Below are 9,021 nucleotides of genomic sequence, written 5' to 3'. Positions count from 1 at the left end.
GATGAGTTTGGTTCTGGAAATTGGTCAGCCTCTAGGGGAATCATATACGGAGCCATGGCCACTGGTCTCACCTCATTTCAGTTTGTGTAGAGGTAATGGTGATTGAACGAAGTCAGCCTTTATTTCAAACTCTGGTCTTGACTTAAAAGTTACTTTACACTTTTTGTTTAATGATGAATGATGATGGTACTTAAGACCTAATTTAAATTCATTAAAACCTTTGGGAATGATTTACTAACTTAGTAACTTTTGACTTAGGTTGAGGACCTTCCGGACCAACCACTTGCTTACTATTCCAACGTATCGACTTTTACTACTTTCCACTGTGAGTTATAGCATCCCTTTTTACTTTAACTATTTTGGGACTAAGAATACATGCACATTTTACGTTTTACATACTAGGCACGAGTACTTAAACTTTATATATGTGTGGGTTATACAACGGCATAAACTTTTCCCTTAGCTCGGTAACGTTTAGTCATTGGTTTTTGAACCGGTGAACGCGAATCTTAGATACGGATCCATAGGGTTTGACATCCCCACTCAGGCTAGTAGCGCTAGCATTTAATGGGTGTTTAATACTCCATAAACATACGCACTCACCAAGTGTACTTTTAGGGGGTGATAAACGTTAAGTTAGTTACCAAGTGCCCACGGTTATACATATATTTTTCATACTGTTTTGAAACGCTGTTGAAGCACTGAAATCTCGTGGCCTACCTTACATTACTGTTATACTTAAACTATAGCTCACCAACATTTGTATTGACATTTTTAAGCATGTTTTTCTCAGGTGCTTAAGGTTTGCTTGCTTCCGCTGTACTAGTCATGCTTTGTTGACACCCGCTGTGCTTATTAGAGATGTTACCACATGAAACGTTTATTTTGCATTCAAACTATATTACTTTTGAAACGATGTATTTGTAATGACCTATGGGTCACGTACTATTATTGCTTGCTATTCGTAGAAGTATACTTTTAGTTGTTAAACATTTGACGTTGGTTAAAACGTCACCTTTATTCATGAATGCAAACTTATTTTGAAACCGCATATAGTGTTTGACCTTGTAATGATCCTGTTGTTGATGGTCCGTACACATTGATTTAGTACGGGGCATCACATTTGGTATCAGAGCATTGGTTGTAGGGAATTAGGTTGCATTAGTGAGTCTAGACCGACCCGAGTAGGATTCACTAATAGGACTAATCTACAACTTGCTAGTTTACTTGTTTCTGCGGAACTTACTGCATGCTGCTGCTTACTTTTGCTACTATATGCCGTATACTGCTACATGTTTACTCTACTACATGCTATTATATGCTTCGATTGCGTGATACTTCTGTACGATTTGTTATTATTGCCATGCTATTTACTGCTATACATGATCTAGACTGTCGTAGTTACTTTTCCTAATACGTGCTTGCTTTATGACTTACTGACATGGAAAAAGTTATTTTTCCTTGTTCAGATGTCGGATGCCCCGCCCACTATCATTCACTTGGAGAGCGACTCGGACTCATCGGCCACCTCACCTACCGTTGTTGCTGACTCGATCCCGTCATCTACACCTTCCAGCGACTCCGGCGATTCATCCTCCGGAGCCAGTAGCCATGCACCCGACCCAGTGGTCACCTCAGACGGAGCCAGGGACCAACAGGAAATTCCAGCTCCACTTGTCCCATGTAACGACCCAACCCGTTAACCATCCGAAAACGTGCCACAAAAAAAAATTTCTGAAACAGTTGATCTGGACGGCGTCCAAAAGCTTGGACGGCGTCCAGCTCTTAAGACTGGGATGGCGTCCAGACATCTGGGACGGCGTCCAGATGTACTAAAACATTCTGATCAGTTTCTCGAACTCACGCGGGCGAAAACTCGCTTCCCGACACTTTTAAACCAAAACACTTTCACAATATATTACAATAGTTTAAACTAAGAGTTTTTCACAATAAAAACCGAGTTTTACGACACCGGGCCTCATAAGTGACTATTTCGACCCATTAGTTTATACAAAAACATAGACCGAGCATGGGATTGGGGACACGCTACCCAATCCTAATCAAATCCAAAAGCAAGTCTTCTAAAGCAACTACGTAAGCCCACTAGTCCCCGCGCTTACCCGAGCCACCGCATCCGTGCAATCTATAAAAATGTAAACAACGAGAGGGTAAGCTAACGCTTAGTGAATGAGAATATACTACATACATATATATGCATAAAATAGACACGCCACACAAATATCAAATACCGCATACCAAAGCATCCAAGTATAAGGCAAGCTAAGCTAAGCATACCGTAGTCACTAAGCAACAAGCTATAGATACATCAACAAATATAATTTCACCAACGACGATGTGAACAACGCCAAGAAGCTACACCCGGAGGGTTAGCTACATCACGACAATAAAACAATATATATATATATATATATATATATATATATATAACAATATATAAACGAATAAGGTTAACCCCTAAACCCATTACCGAATACCAAACACCACAATGAAGATTGGCCGAACAACCCGAGCCTTAGTGAATTCGCACAACCCGATATTCACTTCTTCACCAATTCAACAACCGAGGTTGGCCGAACTACCCGAGCCTTAGTGAATTCGCACAACCCGAGATTCACTACCTCATCACAAGATGACTGAACAACCCGAGTCATCATGAATCCGCACTACCCGAGATTCACTTCTCAACATCAAACCCACGGTCACGGGATTATAAAATCCACCACATCGGGGTTATCCACATCACAACAATATCAACCCTTCGCCTTTGGGGTTATAACATCCAAATCACAACCACGTGTGATAACGTACACACAACGTGTACCTTGCCAAAGGTAAACAACCAAAATGCACAACCGTGCCAATTGGACCTATACACAAGTCCATCAAATCCACCTATATGTAAAGTGAGCTCTATAACCGAGAACCACTTCACCCGACCCGCACCCATCCTACACATACATATGCACATAGGATATTAACACTCACCTTGTCGCCTTGATGAATGCTTCCAAATAAACCGCCACGTGCCAATGGAAAGTACCTATTCCATTATCACAAATACAACAACACAATTAGGGTTGACTTACAAACCAACCCAATTTACCCTTAGTGCAATTTCGACCCAAATGCACTTCCAAGCACAAACCGCGCCATAACTAACCAATAATCACTAACACGAGTGAAAATGGTCCTAACACACCAATTAAACCCGAACACAAGTGTTAAACACGGGTCATACCCACTTTGACACCAAAACCCTAATTTTGACCCATTTCAAAATTAGTTAACCAAACTCAACCAGAAAGGGTTCCATCACTTCCATAATCACTAATCCAAGTGATTAAACTCCAAATCAAAGCCTAATCAAGGCCAAAACGTCAACCGACCCAAAACCCGCCAAGTGACAAGAATAACAAGTCACTATAAACCCATTTCATCATCTAAAAGGGTTGTACAACAAACTAGCTCAAAACCCTAAATTGAATATCAAATCTAAACAATGAAATTCGGAGTTTGAGCTTACCAATACCACTACAACGTAGCTAGGAGCGAGATGAACAACTTTAGAACCCGAGCTTTTGCGAGAATCCGACTCCTTCTTCTCCAAATCCACCTCTCTCTCTCTAAAACTCTTACTCTCTCACTAGAACAAGATGAGAGTGTTTGTGTGGGTGTTAGTGGAGCAAATAAGGCTCCTAGAACTGATCTTGTGGCCTTAACTCGTTCCATAAGTGAAAATACCATTTTACCCCTCTAAAAATCTTAAAATAACCCAGCTGGCCCGACAGACAAACTGGACGGCGTCCCAATTTCTGGATGGCGTCCAGCCTTTAACATCTGGACGGCGTCCCACCATCCTGGACGGCGTCCCGAACAACTAAAAAGTCAGAAACAGGATTAGGGTCTTACATCCCAGGACCCTCGGAGCCACAACACCATCCCGGTGGTGCTGTGATTCCCGCAGAACTTGGGGAAGGTCCATTCCGTAATGAGCATAACCATTGGTTCCGACGCCTTCCTGATGGACGTTTAGTGCCGATCCCGCCTTTCAGATACCGACTGATGATGGCCACCCGAGGTGAGCCACCCGTGCAGCCACCCCCAGATGATTTCGACGACTCATCATCCGACGACTCATCCTCTAATGACTCCAATGACGAGGATTTCGATGAGGATCCCAAGGAAGCATCTATGCAGCCACCCTCTACCCCGCCGAAGAAGCGGTATCGTTTTGACGGTACTATGATTCCTGGGGTTAACGGAGGGAGATCGTCCGTTAACGCACATGGACTGAGGACTAGAGTTACCGCCCGTAAGCGGCTTGTGCCGTATCCTGCTGATCCATTCATACGTAAGGCTCCCCAATACGCAGCATCTACTTCAGGTGCCGGACCGTCTGCACCACCCGCACCACCAGCACCACCTGCACCATCAGCACCGCCTGCTCCATCAGCCTCTCCCTCTGTCGAGGAACTGACGAGGGAGGTGGATATCCTCCGTTCTCGGGTAACTGAGCTCGAGGACCAGGTGTCCCACATGATGGACATCCTTTACCCACCGTCACCTTAGGGTTATTGTAGTAGATCTCATTATGTAATCTCACTTGTAGTTTTATGTTTTACTTATGTATTGTACGAACTTATGCGGATGTATGCAACTTATTATTAATGAATGGAACTTTGTGTTGTTTAATTCTTGCACAGTGTTCTATTTACATTACTATGTGATGACTTTGTGGTATCTGAATCTATTTGCGTTACTTAATTAGCATGTGTTGTGTTGATTCCATGCTGGTTACTGAAATGTCCCGTTCTTATTGATTAAAAACGTTCCATATTAATTGATTTCGTTGCGAGGTTTTGACCTCTATATGAGACGTTTTTCAAAGACTGCATTCATTTTAAAACAAACCATAACCTTTATTTCATCAATAAAGGTTTTAAAAAAAACTTTACGTAGATTATCAAATAATGATAATCTAAAATATCCTGTTTACACACGACCATTACATAATGGTTTACAATACAAATATGTTACAACAAAATAAGTTTCTTGAATGCAGTTTTTACACAATATCATACAAGCATGGACTCCAAATCTCGTCCTTATTTAAGTATGCGACAGCGGAAGCTCTTAATAATCACCTGAGAATAAACATGCTTAAAACGTCAACAAAAATGTTGGTGAGTTATAGGTTTAACCTATATATATCAAATCATAATAATAGACCACAAGATTTCATATTTCAATATACATCCCATACATAGAGATAAAAATCATTCATATGGTGAACACCTGGTAACCGACATTAACAAGATGCATATATAAGAATATCCCCATCATTCCGGGACACCCTTCGGATATGATATAAATTTCGAAGTACTAAAGCATCCGGTACTTTGGATGGGGCTTGTTGGGCCCGATAGATCTATCTTTAGGATTCGCGTCAATTAGGGTGTCTGTTCCCTAATTCTTAGATTACCAGACTTAATATAAAGGGGCATATTCGATTTCGATAATTCAACCATAGAATGTAGTTTCACGTACTTGTGTCTATTTTGTAAATCATTTATAAAACCTGCATGTATTCTCATCCCAAAAATATTAGATTTTAAAAGTGGGACTATAACTCACTTTCACAGATTTTTACTTCGTCGGGAAGTAAGACTTGGCCACTGGTTGATTCACGAACCTATAACAATATATACATATATATCAAAGTATGTTCAAAATATATTTACAACACTTTTAATATACTTTGATGTTTTAAGTTTATTAAGTCAGCTGTCCTCGTTAGTAACCTACAACTAGTTGTCCACAGTTAGATGTACAGAAATAAATCGATAAATATTATCTTGAATCAATCCACGACCCAGTGTATACGTATCTCAGTATTGATCACAACTCAAACTATATATATTTTGGAATCAACCTCAACCCTGTATAGCTAACTCCAACATTCACATATAGAGTGTCTATGGTTGTTCCGAAATATATATAGATGTGTCGACATGATAGGTCGAAACATTGTATACGTGTCTATGGTATCTCAAGATTACATAATATACAATACAAGTTGATTAAGTTATGGTTGGAATAGATTTGTTACCAATTTTCACGTAGCTAAAATGAGAAAAATTATCCAATCTTGTTTTACCCATAACTTCTTCATTTTAAATCCGTTTTGAGTGAATCAAATTGCTATGGTTTCATATTGAACTCTATTTTATGAATCTAAACAGAAAAAGTATAGGTTTATAGTCGGAAAAATAAGTTACAAGTCGTTTTTGTAAAGGTAGTCATTTCAGTCGAAAGAACGACGTCTAGATGACCATTTTAGAAAACATACTTCCACTTTGAGTTTAACCATAATTTTTGGATATAGTTTCATGTTCATAATAAAAATCATTTTCTCAGAATAACAACTTTTAAATCAAAGTTTATCATAGTTTTTAATTAACTAACCCAAAACAGCCCGCGGTGTTACTACGACGGCGTAAATCCGGGTTTACGGTGTTTTTCGTGTTTCCAGGTTTTAAATCATTAAGTTAGCATATCATATAGATATAGAACATGTGTTTAGTTGATTTTAAAAGTCAAGTTAGAAGGATTAACTTTTGTTTGCGAACAAGTTTAGAATTAACTAAACTATGTTCTAGTGATTACAAGTTTAAACCTTCGAATAAGATAGCTTTACATGTATGAATCGAATGATGTTATGAACATCATTACTACCTTAAGTTCCTTGGATAAACCTACTGGAAAAGAGAAAAATGGATCTAGCTTCAATGGATCCTTGGATGGCTCGAAGTTCTTGAAGCAGAATCATGACACGAAAACAAGTTCAAGTAAGATCATCACTTGAAATAAGATTGTTATAGTTATAGAAATTGAACCAAAGTTTGAATATGATTATTACATTGTATTAGAATGATAACCTACTGTAAGAAACAAAGATTTCTTGAGGTTGGATGATCACCTTACAAGATTGGAAGTGAGCTAGCAAACTTGAAAGTATTCTTGATTTTATGAAACTAGAACTTTTGGAATTTATGAAGAACACTTAGAACTTGAAGATAGAACTTGAGAGAGATCAATTAGATGAATAAAATTTACGAATGAAAGTGTTTGTAGGTGTTTTTGGTCGTTGGTGTATGGATTAGATATAAAGGATATGTAATTTTGTTTTCATGTAAATAAGTCATGAATGATTACTCATATTTTTGTAATTTTATGAGATATTTCATGCTAGTTGCCAAATGATGGTTCCCACATGTGTTAGGTGACTCACATGGGCTGCTAAGAGCTGATCATTGGAGTGTATATACCAATAGTACATACATCTAAAAGCTGTGTATTGTACGAGTACGAATACGGGTGCATACGAGTAGAATTGTTGATGAAACTGAACGAGGATGTAATTGTAAGAATTTTTGTTAAGTAGAAGTATTTTGATAAGTGTATTGAAGTCTTTCAAAAGTGTATAAATACATATTAAAACACTACATGTATATACATTTTAACTGAGTCGTTAAGTCATCGTTAGTCGTTACATGTAAGTGTTGTTTTGAAACCTTTAGGTTAACGATCTTGTTAAATGTTGTTAACCCAATGTTTATAATATCAAATGAGATTTTAAATTATTATATTATCATGATATTATCATGTATGAATATCTCTTAATATGATATATATACATTAAATGTCTTTACAACGATAATCGTTACATATATGTCTCGTTTAAAAATCATTAAGTTAGTAGTCTTGTTTTTACATATGTAGTTCATTGTTAATATACTTAATGATATATTTACTTATCATATTATCATGTTAACTATATATATATCCATATATATGTCATCATATAGTTTTTACAAGTTTTAACGTTCGTGAATCACCGGTCAACTTGGGTGGTCAATTGTCTATATGAAACATATTTCAATTAATCAAGTCTTAACAAGTTTGATTGGTTAAAATGTTGGAAACATTTAATCATGTAAATATCAATCTCAATTAATATATATAAACATGGAAAAGTTCGGGTCACTACAGTACCTACCCGTTAAATAAATTTCGTCACGAAATTTTAAGCTGTTGAAGGTGTTGATGAATATTCTGGAAATAGATGCGGGTATTTCTTCTTCATCTAATCTTCACGCTCCCAGGTGAACTCGGGTCCTCTAAGAGCATTCCATCGAACCTTAACAATAGGTATCTTGTTTTGCTTAAGTCTTTTAACCTCACGATCCATTATTTCGACGGGTTCTTCGATGAATTGAAGTTTTTCGTTGATTTGAATTTCATCTAACGGAATAGTGAGATCTTCTTTAGCAAAACATTTCTTCAAATTCGAGACGTGGAAAGTGTTATGTACAGCCGCGAGTTGTTGAGGTAACTCAAGTCGGTAAGCTACTGGTCCGACACGATCAATAATCTTGAATGGTCCAATATACCTTGGATTTAATTTCCCTCGTTTACCAAATCGAACAACGCCTTTCCAAGGTGCAACTTTGAGCATGACCATCTCTCCAATTTCAAATTCTATATCTTTTCTTTTAATGTCAGCGTAGCTCTTTTGTCGACTTTGGGCGGTTTTCAACCGTTGTTGAATTTGGATGATCTTCTCGGTAGTTTCTTGTATAATCTCCGGACCCGTAATCTGTCTATCCCCCACTTCACTCCAACAAATCGGAGACCTGCACTTTCTACCATAAAGTGCTTCAAACGGCGCCATCTCAATGCTTGAATGGTAGCTGTTGTTGTAGGAAAATTCTGCTAACGGTAGATGTCGATCCCAACTGTTTCCGAAATCAATAACACATGCTCGTAGCATGTCTTCAAGCGTTTGTATCGGCCTTTCGCTCTGCCCATCAGTTTGTGGATGATAGGCAGTACTCATGTCTAGACGAGTTCCTAATGCTTGCTGTAATGTCTGCCAGAATCTTGAAATAAATCTGCCATCCCTATCAGAGATAATAGAGATTGGTATTCCATGTCTGG

This window comes from Rutidosis leptorrhynchoides, chromosome 10 (genome assembly GCF_046630445.1).
Source record: "Rutidosis leptorrhynchoides isolate AG116_Rl617_1_P2 chromosome 10, CSIRO_AGI_Rlap_v1, whole genome shotgun sequence".
NCBI classification, from domain to species: Eukaryota; Viridiplantae; Streptophyta; class Magnoliopsida; order Asterales; family Asteraceae; genus Rutidosis; species Rutidosis leptorrhynchoides.
The sequence above is the reverse complement of the archived record's forward strand: the minus strand, read 5'-3'. Positions refer to the sequence as shown.